This window comes from Lissotriton vulgaris, chromosome 1_1 (assembly GCF_964263255.1).
Source record: "Lissotriton vulgaris chromosome 1_1, aLisVul1.2, whole genome shotgun sequence".
Taxonomy (NCBI): domain Eukaryota; kingdom Metazoa; phylum Chordata; class Amphibia; order Caudata; family Salamandridae; genus Lissotriton; species Lissotriton vulgaris.
This window is the reverse complement of record NC_141685.1, coordinates 421,641,715-421,654,017: the sequence shown is the minus strand read 5'-3', so window position 1 is coordinate 421,654,017 and position 12,303 is coordinate 421,641,715. Positions and strand designations below refer to the sequence as shown.

The 12,303-nt window shown below is 41.4% G+C and overlaps 1 protein-coding gene across 11 annotated transcripts in view; it reads left to right on the top strand.

The window, feature by feature from the left end:
- Positions 1-12,303, top strand: part of DAB1 (DAB adaptor protein 1) — a 1,411,149-nt gene that overhangs the window by 504,627 nt on the left and 894,219 nt on the right. The gene's annotated exons all lie outside the window — the stretch shown is intronic.

The following is a 12,303-nucleotide window of genomic DNA, read 5'->3' as shown; positions in this document are numbered from 1 at the left end:
TAGCGGGCCCGGCAAAGAGCTTGGTGGCACCTCTAACCCTCCCCCCCCGAGTTGGGAGGTGGGGAGCAGGAGGGCCCGGGCAAACACTTTGCCAGGGCTGGTTGTAGTTCCCAGTCCGGCCCTGCACGTAGCGCAGTGCAGAAACGTGTAGCGGACATTTTTTGCTTGCTCCCGGTCCTCAACGTCAAGTTGGCGACCGCGAAGGAGTAAAATAACATCCTGGCGAGACTGTTTCCTTGTTCGCGATCAACAATATCAAGTTGCCGATCACTAGCGTGGAAAATAAACCTCCCGGCGAGATTCTCAACGCGGGGAGGTCAGGTTTCTCATTGTGAGTGGTCGCGTGTGCTTATGACCGCTCGCGATGCGTAGCGCTACTACGAGAACTACCCCCAGGGTTATTGGTTTGAAGTTTGTAGCAGTGGATGGAGTTGGGTGTGGACTGGTGTTCACAGCTTTTCTGTGTACAAATCGGCCTTGGTGAGGGTTGATGCCAGGAGGAATAGGGACAGCGCTGCTTTGCTGTAAATATGGATGGGGTAAAAAGTTGTTAAAACATGTCAAATATTGGTCCAATGCTTTTCTGACTCCCCTTTTAAGACCATTGTTCAGCACCGTTGTCTGACACTTCAAACCTGCATGTATAGAAAAAGAAAAGGAAACCACCTTATCTTATGGAAGATGTTCTTCTACTGACCTCAGAGTTTGAAAGTTAACAGTCCTGTGAATTCAAACAGAACTCCATTGTCTCCTGAAAGAATTAATTGCTCTCGTATAAGGTACAGAAAAGGAAAGAGCAGACCTGAGTATTGTAAAACTCACCTTGAAGTGTTTTAGAACAGCCGCAGCTTAGAAAAGTCTTTGGAATTTTTGTATAGTGTAACCAGTCAGATGAGCGTTCTATATGAAATTATTGTAACTGACAATGCATTAGCAGTTCTGGCCTGCCTGAAGCCATTCTGCGGCGGAATACTTTCTCTTCACCAATCAACCTTAGGGCAGTGCTCCCCCTTGGATGACGTTTATAATAAAGGAACATTTTTCCTATGGATGTATTTCTGATTTTTCATACAGTTAGGTTTTAGCTAAAACATCTTTTGATCCTAATATTATCATATGTGAAACGATTTGCTTTATAAAGTCAAGCTTGTTATAAATTTGAACAAAAGCCTTTATGAGTACTGGGAGTTCTATACCGGGAGTACTCTTTTAAATACTTTTACATGCCTTTGTCAATCAGCCCCAAAATATCCAACCCTCGATTGGTAAATGTGCAAAAGGACACAGTCCTTTCTTTTTTTATTATTCTATGAACATTCCCATAAGTTCTTTTCCATTTTATGTTAAGGGCCAGTTCGCAAAGGCATGCAATAGTATGTAAAGAATACCACAGAAGTGCTCCTTCATTAGTCCAGAATGCTTTTGCGAATATGCCTCGTAATCTTTAGTTATTTATTCAATTGCAATGGCAATTAAGGATAACCCCTTTTGTGCTCTTCTTATTTCAATGTAAAGATTAAAAGCAGAAGAAACTATCACATTAAAATGTGTTATACTTTGTTTCCTTGAGGTAGGTCACAGGGATTTCAGTCAGTTTATGAATACATAGTGATTTTGGCTTTTATTGATCATGTATTTACATGCCACTGTTAATGAGATGGTAACTCTTCCACATGAAATTCCAATTCATATTAACCCTGCAGTGTTAATTTAAGTGTTAAGATATAAATCATGAAGTGCTAGTCATAAGAATAAGACCAAGTAATAATATAATTTCTGAGCAAATTGCTACATGTGGAAAATACATCATGATTTTGAAATTAGATTACGAATACCGCAAATTGGTAGGCGACATCAACACAAATCAATAGCAATGCATTCCCCATTTGCTACTGGTGAACACATGAAAATGCGGAAGGATCTGCGATTTCTGGGACATTTTGAAAACTCAATAATCAGATCTGTAGCCACCGCTCTGCCCTCTGCTCCCAATAATTAATTAGGCAATCCACTAGCAGAATAAATCTTCACTCAGTCCCACACATTTGGGCTACTTAATAGATAGGATCTTATTTAGAATTTTTGGTGCCACCAACCCTTCCCATTGTTAAACCTGCATGACCCCCGCTCTATTTCAAGGAAAGGAAAATGCTGTGTTTACAGTGGCGGAGCTGCGGCTGGTTCTGTTATTGTTAACCCAGTGGCAGCTGGTATGGAACTTGGGTGGCCTGGCAGGGGGTGAACAAAAATATATATAACTCTTACTACTGAATGGCCGCTGTCTTTCCTCTGTCGTCCCTCCTCAGCTTCTTTGCCTGACTCCCGGAAACAGGAAGCACACAGGCCCCCCTAAGCCAATCCTGAAGCTGCTGTCACCAGCTTGGTGAGTAGCCTGGTTCGGCACTCAGACTGAAAGTGGGAGCCTGTGCATGTCCTCCACCCAGGCTGTGCAATAAAGCCAGATGGAATGCATGCTAAGTGAGCATGACCGGCCAGCCAAACCGTCATGTGCACTTAAGTGCACATATTTCCTTCTCCCCCTGCTCTGACAGCCCAGGCCCATGCTGAACTAACCTGGCTCGCACTGAAAAATAAAATGGTGATAGCATTGTGTTAGTATCATTTTAGTTTTCCTTTTTACGCTGAAAAGTAGTGAGGAGACGCTTCTCCACCTTAGCGGATGAACCGTCGTTGCTTAAACCATTGCCTTGGTGTCCTGTTCATCAAGGGGATACCAGGCCACAGTGTCAGTCATCCCACCCTATTGAGAATGGGCAGCCATCACTTATTTTTACTGTCCATGTCTGCAATGCAAAGCATGTGCATGAAAAGTGTAGACTAGCCCCTTCACAAAAGGAGAAAACTCCCTGCACAGTGGACCATTTGTTTTATGTATATAAGAAACCAAATTCACACTTCTCAACCCAAAAGGTTTGACAAGCGGGCCCAACTTAACACACTTTCAGTGCTGAGAAGGCAGCCACTCCAGTGCTGGCTTCCTACAATGCATATATACATCCACCAGGCAGGGATAGTGAAGTTGGTTCTCTGGAGAAGGCAATGCGTCCAGCCCCTGTTGGAACTAATGGCTACAATTAAATAACTTTCTTGGTCTTCCAGACCTAGTAAAGAGTGGAGACTGCTCATTAGTATTCAGCAATCTAACACAAGCCTCTATCCTCAAAGCCATTTTCTTTTTCAGCCTGCGGGGCATTTAAACCAGACTTAATAGGCATGTCTCTGTGAAATACCTGGGAAAATACATGGCTGACCTTTCTGGCATAAAATAGAAATTAGTGATCTAGAATTTTATTAAGGCAGAAATCTGTGATCTCCATAGTGCAAGGAGTGGGACAACGCACTAGTTGATCTTGAATCTTATTTGGTATTCATTAGGGAGTTTGCATCATTCATGACATGGAAGGAGTATTGCTTCCACAGCCATTAGGAGTGTTTTTTGGGGGCATGTATGGTTAACCTTATGGTACTCAGTATCTTCCAACCTGTTGGTAGCAGTAGACATCATGCATGCATATTTATTGTCAGGTGGTGGATCAAACTTAAAGATATGCCACCTCTGAAAATGACCCACAGAAATAGGTTTTATTTTGGGCCCACCAGGGAGACAGCCTCCTGTAACAGCTTGATAATTCATTTGCAAGAGGAAATCTTTATACTATGTATTTACAAGGTGTTCTGTACTATCGTGTACTGTAACATGCACTGTTTTTTTTGCACTGACGAAGGCATTAATGGCTACATCGGCCAGCGTGACAATTAGCTCTCTCTTGTACAGTTACAATACACTTCATCATATTGAATATTTTCTATGGTGGTTTACTTATTCTACAAATGTCTAGGTACAAGTGTTTAATTTAAGGTACAAGTGGATTCATTTAGGATACAGATTCATAATTATTTTAGTTGATTTCCTCTTTAAACTAAGCCAGTTTTTAACTGTGGTATTTACAGTTATTTTCAATGACGTGCTCTTTTTTGCGGTTGTAATCCAGATGGGAAGCAGTACCAGGTCTTGAAGTAATTGTTACAATAGATGCCTTCCTCTTAAATACATCCTGAGGCAGGGGGTTACATTCTCTCCAGTAGACTGGAGACTGGAGACTGGAGCATTCTCTGCACAGGATCTATTTAGCTATCATGCACTGCTAAACTCTCAAGGCAGGCTCCACGCAGGCAGTGGCTCACAGATCAAAGAAACCACTGCAATTGGATGCTGATCAAGAGACTGCTTTCATGTGTCCTGGAACAGCCCTTTCTGATGAAGATCCCGGTACAGGCCAGGAAAGCTATTCATTTATATCCTGTAACATATGGAACTGGTATTATTCTACCTTCTTTGTTTTCCTGGTTTTCACTCAGAGAACATGATCCAGCATGCATTTTAAACAGGACAGACTAGTATACAATTGGTAGGTGCATAGAACTTAAACTGTGGATTGGAACACTCAAGGCTATTTCTTGTCCAAGTCAAAATGGAAGAGGCTTTTTTCCTTAGAGCAAGATCTCCTTTTGATAGTGAACGCAGCCCCTTGTGTTACTGTGGAATATCACAACTCTTTGATGAACAGCAGGCAGTATGTCTCTTGTGGTTCAACTATTAAGTGTCTCAAAGGAGTGTAAACATGGTAGTACTTCAGCTTCTGATCTGTTTCAGGTGTATCCTTGGCAATGTCCTCCCACCTGATCCCTGTATTGTGTGCAGTTCAGTAGAAACCATGTAAAGTCAAAGGGCCTCTTGCAACCCCCTCTGCATTTCCAAATGTACCTGTTGCCCCGTCCAGAAGTATGATTAAGCCCATAAGCAATACTAGCTTAACAAAATAAAAAATGTGTATGTTTCATAACTTTTGGTCCATAGTAGAACAACTATATTATATCTATAGATTAATTATATTCAAACACTTAAAACCTAATATATATATCTATGGACTTTCAGTTGCATGGGAACACTGTACGCAGACACTAATAGCTGACCTACTTCGATTATTTAAGAGGTATCTAAGGGACACCTTTTCTTATTTTTTTTAATTCATACCAAACAATCAAAATATATTTAAAATCTTACAGACTCAAGTTTGCAGAAAAATGTTTTACTGTGTTACACCAAACTGTTAACAAAACAATATGCAGCATGCAATTTCTGGTCACTGTATATTTTAAGGAGTTTCAAGTTCATTTTATTTATACTCTGGAACTCCAGTGAGATCCACATAAAATCACACAATACAAATAAAAAGTAAAATACAAATAAAAAAAGATCTAGCACAAAGTACAACTAAAAGTAAAAAAATTACATAAAAGCAGCCCTAATAATGGGAGCAGCGAACACATAGTTTGCTCGCTTTTTGAAGATTACATCCTAGACAATTTCCCAGTATACTACAGGAAAATGCACTTAACGAAACAAAAATAACTATCAATTAACTTGTGCAAACTATAAAAATTATATAAAATAAATACATGAATATAAATATAAAAACACAATAGTAGCTGCAGAAACAGGAAACAAGTGACCAAGAACAGGATATTGCACGTAATGGTACATAAAAATGGTATCAGGCAAAATATGCAAACGTTATATATCACACAATCTAAAAATACAAGTTCCCTTTTATGCCGTAAGCAACACTCATCATCCAGTAAGTATGCACTGAAAGATATACCTTGTTATACACCAATAAGTAGTGTTAGTTAATATCTGTCTCCTATTATTACTCAAAAATATTCATTAATCTTCATATATAAACATTATTTTATTTTGTATGGAACAGTTAAAATGTTCATATTTGGACCACCCCTGCAACCTCAGCCCAAATTTCAACCTTAGTGCCACAATAGAAAGCACTGAACAAACTGAAGCAAGGTTTCTAAGAGCACAGTTTTCCATCGCATTTAGAAAACCACATTTAGGAACATCAATCAATTCTGTTCCATACAGCAGAGAGGCAGGGATCTTAGCACGATAAACCTCTAATAAAAGTACAAAATGTCTTCTCCTCGCAGCCCTATAAAAGGCGCCCAAGCCTGTAGCCTGAGACTTGGCTTTATTCATGTTGTTTTCTATGTGAACTTTTTCGCTTAAGTTACTGCACACTATCTTCCCTTAAAAAAGTCTTCACAATCTCTAACTTTTGGTCATCCAAGGGCCATATAAAATTACCACCCATCTGCTTTTTCCTCAGGTGAAAACTCATACGTTTGTTTTTAGATACAGTAATCTTTAAATAGTGGGCATCAGCAAATAGTTTTAATGATTGCATAGGCCTATTGAACCCTTTCGGGGTAAGATCAAAGACTACTATATCATCTATGTAAACACAAAATAGACTTTTACCCAATTAGGGGAGCAATACCCTCACTCTGGGCTAGATAATGAGGAAGGTCCACAGTGTATAGAGAAAAATGAAGAGTGGCAAGCAGGCACCATTGTTTTAGTCCATTTAGTGTATGGAAGGACTCTACACCAGGTATCTGTATAGAGGGAACACACTAAATCTAAAAGGGTATCCAGCATATCCATGCTTAAAAGCTGATCAACTTTGTCAAATACTGTGGAGAAGTCTAAAAAGCTGCATATACCACTCCCCCTCTGGCTGCAACTTTTTTATAAGGATCACCTGGAGGGCAGAGTTATTATCAATTGTTACATGCTTACTTCAACCGCCTGTTTGCTCCATAGGAATTATTTTCATGCTATATCACCCATTATTAATCTGGGTAAATAAGCATTTAGCAAACACTTTACCCACCGCATCAAGCAGGGCAATCTGGGGGTAATTATACAGAAGATTACGATCCCCTTTTTAACGAGTTGTACCATAACGCTCCCCGTCAATGAAGGGGGATTTTTTTGTTGTTTCATTACAGCTTTTCAAAACCAGACAGTGAATTTTACTCCTCATAGCAACATTTGTTTCATTATGGAAATAGGCTCTTCATCAGAGCCCATCACAGCTGAAGAGCTCATTCCACTGATTGCATGCTCAATCTATTTTTCAGAAGGGGGACCATAGAAATTAAGATCCTCTTTAACTTTAGATTTGCTTACAACTCCCTGATTTGCTTTATACGGACCCTGGATAAAATTGACCCAACTAGATTATTCTATAGCCAAGTGAAAAGCTCAAGCTTGAGTTCCACAACCCTCTGCAACTAGTGCCCAAATGGTTCTAGTCTTACCTTTTACTTCTGCTTATCTAAGTTAGATTTAAAGCCTATCCCACTCTTTTTTCTTCAAACAGGCTTTCAGTCGGTTCCTCCTGCTTTTTAACAACAGCACTTTATTGCACATTTCAAGGTCAAAATCCAAATATTGAGGAATTACCTTCAATCTTTCCACAGAATTCTTTTGGTTAACAGTGTTAACAAACTGCATCAAAAAGAGTTAAAGCATGCAGTTTTATTTCTGTCCAACTAACTAGTTCTCCCTGTTTTTTTAAACAAACCTGGTAGTGTATCCGTCAAATTTTCAAGAGCTAATAGGGATCAATCTGAACCTCACAGAGATAAATAAAAGATTGTGATCACTCAGTAGAGAATCAATGACTTTTAGATCATCAAGCAAATGGAAAGACATACAACCTACCACCACATAATCCACGATTGATGCCCCAACAGGGGCTTTATGAGTAAATGCTGCTTGGGAATCTTAGAGTAGTCTCCCATTCGCTAAGAAGCAATTAACTTTTTTCAACTGAGCCAATATTAACTTTCCTCTCTTATTAGTTCTTACTTTAGGAGGACAAATAGCCAAGGGGATTGTTAATGCTGTTTCTTTTTCCATCTCCAAAGATTGTTCCAATGCACAATTAGAAAGTTTGCAATTTAGATCTTATACCAGGATTATGTGTAGAAAAAAGACCTCCTCAGAGACTTTTTTAATATAGGAGAAAACTTCTTCAAAAGCATATCATTGGAGGCCTCAGAAGGGGGATAGGCATGTATCACTAGTAGGGGAGAAATCTTTGATATCTTTCAAAATTAAACAGGATTACTGGCATAAACAATCTATGTGGTTCTTTATAATGCTCATGCCTCCACAGAATTCTATTAGACAGCAGACATGCCACCCCCTTCTTATGCCCCCTCCTTGAATTACTTTACAATCTAAAACAATGTAATCAATGCACACTAAATCTCCCGAGCACCATGTCTTCTGTAGACAAATTACATCAGTCCCTGTTGAACCTAGATAATAAAAACGTCTCCCTACCACATTCCAGGATATTATCTTTAGCTCATTTCTACTGAGAAGGGCTTTTGCAGGTGGATACTCTGGGAGATACTGGATAATACACTGGATAACCAATTCCATCTGAGGGACTCATCTTCCTTGATTACTCGTGCGGGGGGACCATAGGTTCTCTTAAAGATACCTGTTTGCCATGTCAGACATGAAACCTGGAGAGATGTTCAATTACCCACGTCATACAGTTCATCCCCATCATAAATTGGGATGACATCAATACACCTGCATTGGAAACAATCAGAAGATGTTAAAATCAAATTTGCTGTGAATTTGAAGTTAAAAATTACCCTTGATTTAAAACCAGACACACGGGGCAATAGAGAGACTAGGTTAATGTCACAGCCTTAAATTAACTTCAAATTCACAAATCTGAGAAAGATTTGAGCATCAGTGACCTGCTTAAAATTAAATCTACATCAAAAAGGTGAATAAAATCCAACGTAAAGGTAGTTCCGAAATCTTAATTTTATCTTGTAAACTGTATCTCCTACAAAAATCTAAGTTCAGGTCTGGCAAAGTGAAATCATCAGCCCAAACATTTGCAGTTGTTAGGGAAGAGTAAAACTCATGGGGGATAATATGACGCTCATCCATCACTACGGAAACTAACAGAGGGGGATCTGAGGCAATAGAAGGGGGAGGAGGTCATAAGGAGGGTGAGCTGGTGGAACCCTCTGAAAGTTGAATATTATCCTTCTGCAGCAGAGGCAGCTCTTTCACATTAGGACCAGACCTTCCCAGAACCATTAGGCTCCACCTTGTTGATAGGCCCCCCAAATGTCTTTGTGGGCACATTTGATTCCTCCTGTGATGGTTTTTCCTTTTCCCACTAGATAAATATCCGTTTTTGTCCTTTCGGCATCTTAACGGAGGCATATTTAGTTTGGAGAGGATTTGATTTAGTTAGTTTTTGCAGAGGCCCAACTCTGAAGTAAACATCCAGATCTAATTTGTTTGCAGTCATTGTTATATTTAAGAGACTATACAACTTCAAATCTAAGTCTTTATTTACACTTTCCAGTTCTTAGGGGCTGATTATCACAAAGACATCACAGGACAACTGTCTTTTCAATGCAGAGGGCCGCAAAGGTGTTATCACAGGGGGCAGGTGGCCATAAATTGATGCCAAGGTGGGAAAGGGGTTAGCACAGGGAGAAGCAGGTCAGCAAACCACACCAGACTCTAGAGTGGCTGCTTCTGTGGAACACCGCTCACTCCTTTGCAAGCAGTAGCTCTACTGGCCACCTCACCAGGATGCTTATCCACTTTTCCGCGTGAGGACAACTTTCCAAGCCGTGAGGTGAACGGCCAGCGAGCATAGTCATTACTTTGACAGCGCCAGGACCACTAGCGCTACAGCGCCTTACCAGACGACGCCGTGAGGGAAACGGCTAGCCCGGCCCGGCCAAACTACACTTCCCAGGAGCCCCGGCGGCGGAAGTGACGCCGCAGGAGCGCCAGGCGGCGCTTGAAAGAACGGAACGCCCCTCGCACCCGCGAGTCGCGCGCGGGAGCGCCCGGGGCGAAGCCCGGGCAAAGGGCGGGCCCTCTACGGCCCTCATCGGCAGGAAGAGGCAGGGGCAGGGCCAGAAACCCTGCAAGCGTGAAGACACCGATTGTCCCTCAAGTAAGTCACATTCACATATTACACAGCCTGAGCAATGTCTAAAAAACCTGTAGTAGTGCAACAAAATAAGATAAATAACTACATGGTCCAGACTGTTCAGAAAATAAATATGCAAAGGAGGGAGTCACTGGGGCTGAGCCTATCACCTGACTTGCTATGCCCATCACCACCTACATCTACCTCTATCCTGCTCGATGGTACAGTAACTCAGGACATTCTTACTGTAGACTTTACAGCTGATTTTATACCCCAAGTTATATCGGGATCATCGGAGAATGTAATTCCGGCTCTTGATGGCTTGCCTACCGATGTTATTATAGACACTGACATTGACCAAGACCCAGAGCAGGATACACAATCCCAGGTCTCCGTCCTAGACCAATCCCTTATAGGACACGCTGGCAGACCTAAACGTCAATGCACTAAGAATCCTTCCAAGCGGGGGGGTTTACGCTCAGGGACCAAGCGGAAGAGGGCTACCACTCCAAAGCACAAACAAATGACTCTTGTCAAGGAACATCCTTCTTGTTCCTCCGAGGAAGCCCTCCTTGATAAAATTGCTGATCTCATTGAGATAAAAATTAATAGCATTGTCAAACCCCTCATTTCTAAGATCGATAAACTGCAAGCAGAGGTCAAGAAGCTGGGCGCACTTCAAAATACAGTCGCAAGTGGTATTGAGAAATGTACTAAGCTAATTACTAATCTGGACAATAATCCTAGAGGAGCTGAAGCTGGAAGCAACACGGATGTTGGAGATGAAATGGAAATGCTTGGGCCAAATCAAAACCCAACGCAACAAACACTATCAGTAGCATTTGAGGGCCCCATATCAGCATGCTCCACATCAGACCCGACTCCTTCGCTAAACATTCCTCCCACGCAAATACAAGTGCAACCTCAAACTCACCCCACGGACCCCTTGCAATTTATCGTAGAGGCCACACCCGTGGTTTTGGTCCTCGCAAACGTACCCCCATTAGAAGGGGATATAGCTGAAACTTCAACTTCACTTTGCAGCAAAGCCCTACACTGGTTAACTACCAATATCCGACTAGCACCAGGTGGGAAACATCATCTTGCAAGTGTGATTAAATCTGCAACCAGGACCCCTTGGCTGGGAAACCGGCCAAAAAAATTTAAAGGGGATTGTGTGGCAGTGACTTTCTCTAACCCAGACGTTCTTCCCAACATTCTCACAAACATCTTTCCTCCCCAACGAAGAAGAGGCACTGTGGTTCCACTTACTTTGAAATTTTTTTATGGAGAGCAGCAGAATGTCTCTTTTCCAAGGACTCCCGCCCCAGGGTGGGATACTAATTGGGAGCCTCACTTTAGATGGGGGCAAGATTTAAGGAACAACGCCTCAGTTCACCGTCACCAACCCCCAGCGTTTAACCCTGTCATTCAGCCACTTGAACTTTTTAATCGTTTTGCGCCTCTTTCATTCATGGACCAAAATGATTGACTCTCGCCAGCCGGAGAAGAAAATAACTCAGAAGGTTTGCAGCCAGCTCCTGGCCCTTTGGCTCATTCTTCATTAAGTGCTGAGGTCCGAAGAATTATGAGCTGGAACATCGCTGGGCTTAGAGCTAAATTTAAAGATAAGAATTGGCTGGACCTAATTAGAAACTATGATATCCTTGCATTCCAGGAAACTTGGGAAACATCAGTGTGTCTGCCAATAGATGGTTATTCACTTTTTTATGTACCTGCAGACCCCAGTAAAGCAGGAAGAGCAAGGGGTGGGTTGGCTTTATACATTTCACTTGATGTAAAAGGAAAAGCGAGGCATATTAAGTCTAACACCAAAAATTGTTTAATGGTGGAATTGAGCTCATCAAACTCCCATCCTATTTTACTTATCAATTTTTATAATTCCCCAGCCAGTCAATTTCCTACCGAGCATTTAGCATCCCTCGAGGACCTCCTATCAACTTATGATACAAATAGTTCTCATGGGTATGAGGTGATCCTCATGGGAGACTTCAATATTCATCCTTGTCAGGCAGGTTGCCAAAGAGAAACAGAGGAATCTCTTTTTTATTCTCCAACGCCGCATTTTGAACACACATCCAGTGGCGAGGCTCTGGAACTGCTTTTGGCTACCTTCAACCTCTATGAATTTTATTCTTGCCCAAATGACTCACGGTTACCGACCTATGAGGGCAAGGACCGAGGCACAATTATTGATTACATTTTTGTATCCTTTAGACTTTTATCTGATGTACTTGTTTGTAAAGTTTTAATCTCTGTTTTTAGCGATCACAATCCTGTGATTTTAGAGGTTTTAGCACAGGGAGCTTTGGGTAATAGAACTTCTGGAAATTCTTGTGCAACAAACCTTGCGCTGAGTGACCAAAATCGAAGGCTTAAATGGGACAAAGTTACCCCTATAACCTTCTTA